This window comes from Manihot esculenta, chromosome 9, assembly GCF_001659605.2.
Source record: "Manihot esculenta cultivar AM560-2 chromosome 9, M.esculenta_v8, whole genome shotgun sequence".
Taxonomy (NCBI): Eukaryota; Viridiplantae; Streptophyta; class Magnoliopsida; order Malpighiales; family Euphorbiaceae; genus Manihot; species Manihot esculenta.
The window spans coordinates 17,985,621-17,995,500 of NC_035169.2; the positions used below are offsets into that span (position 1 = coordinate 17,985,621).

Consider the following 9,880-nt stretch of genomic DNA (forward strand, 5'->3'; position numbering starts at 1 on the left):
ACCTGGAAATGGCAGCAGTTATCTTTGCCCTCAAGATGTGGAGGCATTACCTCTATGGGGTAAAATGTGAGATCTTCACAGATCATAAGAGCCTGCAGCACATCTTGAACCAGAGAGAGCTGAACTTGAGGCAGAGGAGATGGGTAGAACTGTTGAGTGACTATGATTGCAAGATCCAGTACCATCCGGGTAAGGCTAATGTAGTAGCTGATGCCTTAAGCCGGAAATCACTTGGCAGTCTATCCCACATCACGGCAGAGAGGAGACCGGTGGTGAAGGAATTTTATAAACTCATCAATGAGGGTCTACTGATGGAGTTGTCTGGTACAGGTGCTTTGATTGCGCAGATGAAAGTAACACCCGTGTTTCTGGAGCAGGTGGCTCAGAAACAGCATGAGGACCCAGAGTTAGTAAAGATTGCCAGGACTGTTCAGTCAGGCAAAAACAGTGAGTTCAGGTTCGATAGTAAGGGGATCCTCCGCTATGGGAATAGACTATGTGTACCAGATGACATCGGGCTAAAAGGAGACATTATGAGAGAGGCTCATAATGCAAGGTACAGTGTTCACCCTGGAGCCACCAAGATGTACCAGGATCTGAAGAGAGTGTATTGGTGGCCAGCTATGAAGAGGGAAGTGGCACAGTTCGTGTCAGCCTGCGAAATATGTCAGAGGGTGAAGCTGGAACATCAGAAGCCGGCTGGAATGCTTAACCCACTGCCGATTCCAGAGTGGAAATGGGAGAATATTGCTATGGATTTTGTAGTGGGGTTACCGGCAACATCCAACAGACTAGACTCCATATGGGTGATTGTGGACAGACTCACCAAATCTGCTCACTTCATCCCTGTTAGGAGCAACTACTCTGTGGATAAGTTAGCGCAGGTTTATGTGGATGAAGTTGTCAGGCTGCATGGGGTCCCAGTTTCTATAGTGTCAGATAGAGGGCACCAGTTCACCTCCAGGTTTTGGCGGAGTCTGCAGAATGCTATGGGTACCAGGTTGGATTTCAGTACTGCCTTCCATCCCCAGACTGATGGACAATCAGAGAGGACCATCCAGACAATAGAGGATATGCTCAGGATGTGTGTGCTAGATTTTGGCGGTTCTTGGAGGCAACATCTACCCTTGGTAGAGTTCGCCTACAATAACAGCTATCATGCTAGCATCGGGATGGCTCCATATGAAGCTTTGTATGGGAGGAAGTGCAGGTCACCTGTTTGCTGGGAAGAGGTTGGAGAGAGGTCCTTAGCAGGGCCTGAGCTTGTAGAGATCACCAGCAGAGTGGTACCCATGATCAGAGAAAGAATCAAGACTGCTACAAGCAGGCAGAAGAGTTATGCAGACATCCGCAGGAGACAGGTAGAGTTTCAGGAGGGGGATCTAGTATTGCTCAAGGTGTCCCCAATGAAAGGGGTGGTTCGGTTCGGAAAGAAGGGTAAGCTAGCTCCGCGGTACATCGGACCCTTTGAGGTCTTGCAAAAAGTTGGGAACGTATCGTACAAGCTGGACTTGCCTGCTTCTATGGAGAGAATCCATCCGGTTTTCCATGTTTCCATGTTGAGGAAGTTCGTGTCAGATCCGGGCAAGGTTCTTAGTGAGCCTGATGTGGAGATCCAAGAGGATCTCACTTATGTTGAACAACCAGTGCGGATTCTTGACACTCAGATCAAAAAGCTAAGGAACAAGGAAATCCCGATGGTGAAAGTCCTTTGGAACCACCACAATATGGAAGAATGTACCTGGGAGACACGGGAGTCCATGCTCCAGCAATATCCCCATCTCTTTTAAGGTTAGTCTCTATGTGTTTTATATGTATGTTATGTTGTTTTGCTATGCATGTACTAGTTGAGGAACATTCGGGGACGAATGTTCTTAAGGGGGGAAGAATGTAATACCCGACTAGACTCCGGTATCGGAATTCCCACCGTCCGATGGAATTTGGGTGTCGGAAACCTCTAGAAGGGTAAAAGCATGTTTTTATAAAATGTTTTCATGTTTTTAATGTTTTTAAGTATGATTTTAAATAAGTTTTAGCATGAAAATTCTTTAAGGAAAAACCCAGGTTCGGCCGCCGAAACTCACTTTCGGCCGCCGAACATGCATGGACTTTGGGAGGCACGTTAGGCCCCCGAAAGTCTAAGTGAGGGAAGTGCAGGTTCGGCCGCCGAACCTTATGTTCGGCCGCCGAACATTGCATGGATGCGGAGGCACATTCGGCCCCCGAACGTGGCCTGGCCAGCCACTATAAAAGGGTCCCCTTGGTCCGCACGGGCGAGCTTTTTCTCTCCCATTGTCGGCCAAGGTGAGTCTCCGCCGCTCCTCCCTCGATCTTGAGTGTTTCCTTTAGATCTTTCATGGTTTTAACAAGTCTTCATCTTGCTTTGAAGTTTTTAAGCTTTTGAAACGAGTTTTGAGCAAGTTTTGAACTTGGAGACCCAAGGAGCTCAATCTCTCCCAACTCCAAGTTAGATCGCCTCCACTCTCGATCTTCAAGAGGTAAGAGTCGATCTCTAGCTTACATTATGTTTTAAACAAGTTTTATGCAAGATCTATGGGGTAGAGATGCATGTTTAGGTTTGTTGATGAGTTTATGGTTTTGATGCTTTGATGAACAATGTAGCTTGATTGTGTATGAATGAAGTGTTGTAGATGGGGTATATGCATGTTTGAGGCCCCTAGGAACTTGTATGCATGCTTTGGTTGAAAAATATGCATGATTTATAGATTTGGAGGCGAAATGTGCAAAGGGAGCCAAGTTTCTGCCCTTTGGCAGAAACCAGGTTCGGCAGCCGAAGGTACTTTCGGCCGCCGAACATGGCTGGGGAGGCAGGCCTTTCGGCTGCCGAAGTTGCCCCCGAAAAGAGACTTTCGTCTCTGTCTGGCACTTTCGGCCGCCGAAGGTGCCGCCGAACCTAGCTGAGTTTCGTCTCTGTCTGGGACTTTCGGCCGCCGAAGGTGCCGCCGAAGGTGCCCTGTTCAACCATTTCATGCATATTTTCTGTGATGTTTTCATGATGTTTTAGGGGGTTTTTGGGGGATACATTAGAGTTATGATTATATATGTTGGTCCCTCATTGGAGTCCACCTGTGTAGGTTCGGACCCGAGGAACCAAGGACCCCAGCAGTGAGCCAGCTGCTGAGAGTTTGACAGAGTCAGCCAGAGGTGAGTGGAACTATACTTAATCTTTTAAATTAAGAAAGTGAATATTTTATCATGTTTCATGCATCATGACTATAATATAGGATGTTTGCATTAGAATCACGAATATGCTACATTGCATTATTATATTGTGGTTGATGAGGAGGGACATTGCACGACTCACTAGTCCTGTGTACGAAGTCCTGTGGTGCCCATAATAGGGCCGGGCAATAGCTCCGATTTACGAAGTCCTGTGGTGCCCATAATAGGGCCGGGCAATACGAAGTCCTGTGGTGCCCATAATAGGGCCGGGCAATACGAAGTCCTGTGGTGCCCATAATAGGGCCGGGCATGGGGCTGAGGGATTTTTGGGTCGGTCCGTCCATGATGTGAAATGTTTGTGCAATGATGCATTCCATTATAGCATGTTTTAAATATTTTTTTTTATATAGTTCTACTCACTGGGCATCTAGCTCACCCCTCTCCCCTAACCCCCAGGTTTGCAGGTACGGGATTGATAGAGAAGAAAAGAAGAGAAAAGTCATATGTATGTAATAGTTAGATTGTGGACATGACAGTTGTATTATGATGAAATGTAAGAGTTTCAGTATGTTATGTAATGAGATTATTGAGGTTAGAATTGTGCTTGACCATAGTGTATTGCTAATCCCTTTTTATGTACATGATCTTATGATATGATGTTTATGCAAAACTAACTCAACACATGATGTATAGCCTTTGAGGCTTTGATGAGATCCCACAGAGGGACTTTATTTATGTATATGTTCAGAGTATGCACAGGTTGAGTTGGTGATTGACTGCATGTATAAAAAGAAAAGTTTTAATTTTTTTATGTATGATGTTGATCATGTATGGGATTAAGCAGGTTTACAGGTATATGTTAGGCTTGCTACGGGTCCCGGCGGCCTTATGCCGATCTGGATCCTAGCGCCAGTAGCGGTCCGGATTTCCGGGGCGTTACAGGTTAAGCTTGATGAATGAATGAATGAACGAATGAATGAATAAATGAGAAAGTTTTAAATTTTTATGTAATTGTTGATCATGTATGGGATTAAACAGGTATTCAGGATGTATGTTTGGCTTGCTACGGGTCCCGGCGGCCTTAAGCAGATCTGGATCCTAGCGCCGATAGCGGTCCGGTTTCCGGGTCGTTACAGCATCCAACAAGAGAGCTGCAAACAACCGCAGGAAGAACAAAAGCAGATTGCACAATTTCAGCTTGGTGCGCAGATCAGTCTTGCGCAAACAGAAGGCATTTCAGGCGCGTCTCTTCAGCTTACATCGCCGCCTCTTCAGCTTCCACTCCAGGTAAGTCCTGCGCAGAAAGGAAAAACTGAAACCAATTCAGCCATAGATCCAACGCAAACAGCCCATGCTCACAAGGAACAATGACAACTATTTAAACTACGGTGAGCAAAAAAAGTCAAATAACAAGAGAATCCCAAAAATAAATGCAACTCACTATAAGTGATTCAATAAAGGTTTAAAGGGTGAGAAAAAAAAAGGGATCATAAGAGAGAGGCTTTTATGACTTTATTATCATGCTTGGTACATGTGTGAAAGAAGAAAAATAAAGAAAAAAAAATTTGTGAAATTTTATGCATGTGTGAAAAGATAAGAATAAATATGTGAAAAGTTGTACAGTGTGTGCCAACCAGAACTAGTATCAACACCTCCACACCTATGTTGAACATTATCCTCAATGAAAAAAATTATAAAGCAAGAGAGTAACTTTCCAGGAGGTGTAGACTTGGGCAAATCCATGGCCAATAAGTGGTTTTGGCTAGCGCTAGGCAAGAAGTGATTAACTAAGAGTTGCAGCATGTTCTCCATATGCTGGATGCGAGTATAATTTTGTTCAAGTGAGCATTAACAGAGGAGTTAGGAGGAGAATCAGTTGGCGCCTCTGTTGGAGCTACTTCTAATGGTGCTGTTCCTTAGGCACGTCTGCCTGGGCTAGGGATACAAGGCGATTTCTTTGAAATACACGCTCATTGCATGGCACTACTAGTCCTGTTGGGGTCAAAGAGAAAATACAACCAACCTTGCAAAGCAACCCCTTGTCTTCTAGGACAAGCAGATCCAGGAGGGTTAGTTCACTAGTCTGGTGCAGGTTAGTCTGCTTAGGATACACTACAAAAAAACAGACTATCAGTGACGGATTTTTCCGTCGCTGAAAGTCAATAATCCGTCGCTGAAACTTTCAGCGACGGATTTGCGACGGACTCAAGTCCGTCGCTTAAAGTCATGTCGCTAATTTTTTCCGACGGATTACAAGTCCGTCGGAAATATTAGCGACGGCTTTCCGACGGATCTAGACTCCGTCGGAAATATTTTCGACGGCCTTTCCGACGGAAAATTCAGTCGGAAAAATTTAGCGACGAAAAAAGTTTGTCGCTAAATCCGTCAGAAATTCCAATTTATCCGATGAACATTCCGTCGCTAATCCGTCGGAAATAATTAGCGACGGTAATTTTCCGTCGGAAATATTAACGTATTTTAAAAAATTTTCTCACAAATCCGTCGCAAATCCGTCGCTAATCTGTTAAAATTCGATCACAAAAAATAATTCCCTGTTTTTATTTACATATTCCCTGTATAATCAAATAATTTATAATTAAGAATCATATTGAATATAAATTAAATATCATTCATAATAATTATAAGTAATGTTCATAATACTCAATAATATTCAGAATATTTAAAATAAATTCATAATATTTAACAATGTTCATAAAATTTAAAATAAATTCATAATACTTAACAATCGTCATAAAATTTAAAATAAATCAATTATACTTAACAATGTTCATAAAACTAAAAACTAATCTATGAATTTGTTGAACCATCTGATAGAGAAGTACAATCTGCAGTTGGATTATGCGGTGAAGATCTTTTTTTGTTCTTCAATGATTTCATCTGATCTTTTATTTGCTTTTCTATCTGCACTCGCATTTGCTCTTGCATTTGCTCTTGCATTTGCTCCATGTCTTGTTTCATTTTGACCCGGTTTTGCTCTAATATTTGTTCAACCTCCTCTAAAGAAAACATAGTTTGAGAAGGTCCTCCAGGATGAGCTGATGTGCATGAGAAAGAGGTAGTTGGAGTTCCAGATTTTGCAATATCAGAAGATCCAAAACCATAAACCCTCCCTTTACTACTTCCAGAAATTTCCATCCACTTATTCAAATCAAAAGCAGACTGACTATCACAATTGTCATTCACATTTTCAGCAATGGCAGTCAAATAAGCTCCCTAAGTAAAAAAAGAAAACATAATCAACATTTCATGCACCATACACAACTAATGATAACATAACAAATAGAAAAATAATGTGATAACGATAAATAAGAAAAAACTAACTTACATCAACTCGTTGTGATTTTCCATCAATGAAAACACCTTGACTCCCCTTTTTTGTGTGAGTGGCACGAAATAGTTCAAGTTGAGTTGGTTGCCTACCTAACTTCTTTGCCTACAAAAAAGAAATAATCACACAACACAAGTTCGAACTGATGATGATGATGATGCGTTTTCTTGTCCCCCTAATGCTGCTGGAGTGTGCTCCAGTGTTTCCTCTTGCATCTGTACTGGCTCATCTGTTTCATTCGTAGAGAGTTGCTGGCTATGTCCTCTACCTCTAGATGATACTGCTCTTCGAGGCATCTGAAAAAATAATTGTCCATTAGTTTCAATTAACAATAAAGACAACCAATATATAAGTATTTATGAATAACCTAAAATTATATAAAATAAAATTTTTAATTCATTTTAAAATTCAGTTAGCAATGGATTCCTAGTAACTATTTGATAGCAGATATATTATAACTACTTAAACTTTTATTTAACTGAAAGTTTTATATCCACATGATAAATTATTAGTCATAGAGTTTAATATTATATGGATAACTAAGAAATTCATTTATTCAATTAGGGGTGCAATCAGTCGGTTTAGTTCAAAATCGAATCGTATTAAAAAAATTGAAAATCGAACTATAATTTTTTAAAGATCGAACCAAATCAAATTTTTAAATAAATCGAATCAAATTAAACCGATAAAAATTAATTTGGTTCGTTCAAAAACCGATTGGTTGTACATTCCATAACTTGTGTCCAAATGAGAAGAAAACTTTCTAAATACGTTGAGAAAAATTGAGATTCTTAGATCATTTCATCCGACAGATATTTCAACAAAATTTTAATAGGATGCTCAAACAAACCACTTATCTCAAAATGAAATCACAAAGTATTTGAGAGACAAAATTGAAATCTCTAAATGAAGCAACATTTACATTAATCATTATATCAAATAATACAATGACAGCTGGACATAAATAAAAGAACTGTGTGTGATGGACATAAATAAATGGCTGAATATTTTGTATTAGTTGCTATTAATTTATTAAACATTTAAATTAGAATTATAACATATTTAACACTTAAATTTATAAAAATTATAATAATTAAACGTAAAATAGTTATACTAAACTATTAATAATTTATTCAAAAAACTAAAAATAAATTATATTCTAAATTTCATTAAATATACTGTGAATTTTAATAAGTTAATAAAGTTAATTAGATAAATATAACAATAAAATTTCAAATATATTTAATAATAAGTTAAATTATTTTTATTTTTTTATAGATATCAATAATATAATTAATTTATATTTAATTATTATAATTTTTTTAAATTTAAATGTTGAATTATTATAATTTTAATTATATATTAATAAGTTAATCTAAAATAATATAAGAGTATAAGTATATAATTCTATGATAAATTTAAGATATTAAAATTATGGATTAATTAATTATAAGAATATTTACATATATAAAATATCTATAAATTATTGAATCCATTCAATAACACATTAATTCAATTAATTTTTTTATTGAAATAATTTAACATGCTTTCAATTCAATATAAATATAATTAGTTATTTAACATAACCAATAAAATCCTGTTTTTTATAAGTGTGTATATTATTTTTAAATTATTTTTACACTCATCATTCACTAATTATTTTTAAAATCCTGTTAAATTATTTAAAAATAATTTCATTAAATCCTGTTGAAATCCTGTTGAAATAATAAAATAATATAAGTGTGTGTGTGCTGTGATGAGTGAATAAAATCCACTTACCTGGAGTGGATGTTAATGCCATGAGCAAAATTTGCATTTGATGGCTCCATTGAAAATGCTGGGCCAGATGAACCTGGCCTGACATTTGATTGAGCTGCTAGATTGGGGTTTGACAAGGGTCTGAACCCAGGTGGGACATGTATTGGACCAATTTGAGATCCAGACCCAGCCCCAACAATCCCACCTCCTCTATGAATGAAATATGGTGCTGACCCACTAGCTAATGCCATGGCTTCTCTTCCATCCATGCATTTACTAAGAGCTACAGTGCAAGATCACAACAGCAAAACTTCACCCCTTTCTTACTTTCTCTTCCTGGCTTGGCTAAAGCTAGTGTATTTAGAGCCCTTTAAGCCTAACCTCTAAACTGAATCATAGGTTACAAAAATTAAATAGAAAAAAAAAAAAGGAAATTCATGAAAGGGGTTTTGCAAGGGTTTTTCTCTAAATAGAGGAAATATATAAAAACAAGAAAAATTTAATATCCTTCATTCAAAGGATTGAAAAGGGAGAAGGAAATAAAAACCCCTTTAGCCCTAAACCTTCAACAAAATATGAACACAGGGAAATTTCAGAAAAAGGTTTTTACAGGGTTTTTGTGCTTGAAAACAGGATCAAAACAACCCAACTAGAAATTCAACCTAAACCCACTAAAATAAAGAAAGAAAATGATGTTAAACAGGAAGCAGCTTCACCTTCAACATCACATACTGTACTAGGAGAGAGAGGAGTAAAATGAATTGAAAATATGCAAAGTACTCAACCCCTACAATATACCAAAGTACTCAACCCCTACAATAGATGTCTCATCACATATTGTACCAGGATTGGGGAGTATTTTTACACACACACTTACTTGGAGTGGCGGCAGCTGCAGCAGCGGGTGGCAACGGCGGCGACGGCGAGAGGACAGCGACGGCGAGGCGAAGGCAACGCGCGACACCAACGGGATCAGCAGCGACAGCGACGGCGAGGGGACAGTGACGGCGAGTCGAAGGCAACACGCGACACCCACGGGAACAGCAACGACGCCGACGGCGAGGGACTATGCGACACCCACGGGAACAGCAGGAAAATCAGCAACAACAGCGACGGAAGGGCGACAGCCACTAGCGACAGCGACGGGAACAGCGGCGGCGGCGAAGGCGGCAGCGGCGAGAGTGGCAAGAAGCATGAATGGGCGCTGAGAGGCAGAGAAGAGAGGAAAGGGTGGCTGAAATTAAAAGAGAGATGAAAAGAAAATTAGGTTTTTTGCTTTTATATTGTTTGCTTTTTCTGACGGATTAGCGACGGAATAAATTCCGTCGCTAATATTTTAAAAATCCGTCTCTAATCCGTCGCTAATCCGTCAGAAAATTAAACATAAAGTATTCGTCGCTGATCCGTCGCTAATTCCGTCGCTAAAATTTTTTTTTCCGACGGAAGTTACTTCCGTCGCTAAATCTGTCACTGATACCTTGTTTTTTTGTAGTGATAAAAAAGATGCAGATTAACAGTTAGTAAAGTTATCAAGGGCCAAGAATGAGTGGGCGATGATAGGATAAGACTCTAGAAATCTGGGTAGCAAGC

The 9,880-nt window shown here is 39.4% G+C and overlaps 1 long non-coding RNA gene across 2 annotated transcripts; it reads right to left on the minus strand.

Annotated features, from left to right (window-relative positions):
• Nucleotides 1–5,916: 5,916 nt before the first annotated feature.
• On the minus strand, nucleotides 5,917–9,376 carry LOC122724488. Of its 2 annotated transcripts, none has more exons than XR_006351874.1 (3): nucleotides 9,168–9,376; nucleotides 6,530–6,828; nucleotides 5,917–6,417 (listed from the first exon to the last, which is right to left on the minus strand). It is a non-coding gene; the product is annotated as an uncharacterized LOC122724488 (long non-coding RNA). The 2 variants fall into 2 exon arrangements; XR_006351873.1 differs by having other exon boundaries at nucleotides 8,312–9,376.
• Between the last annotated feature and the right edge of the window lie 504 nt (nucleotides 9,377–9,880).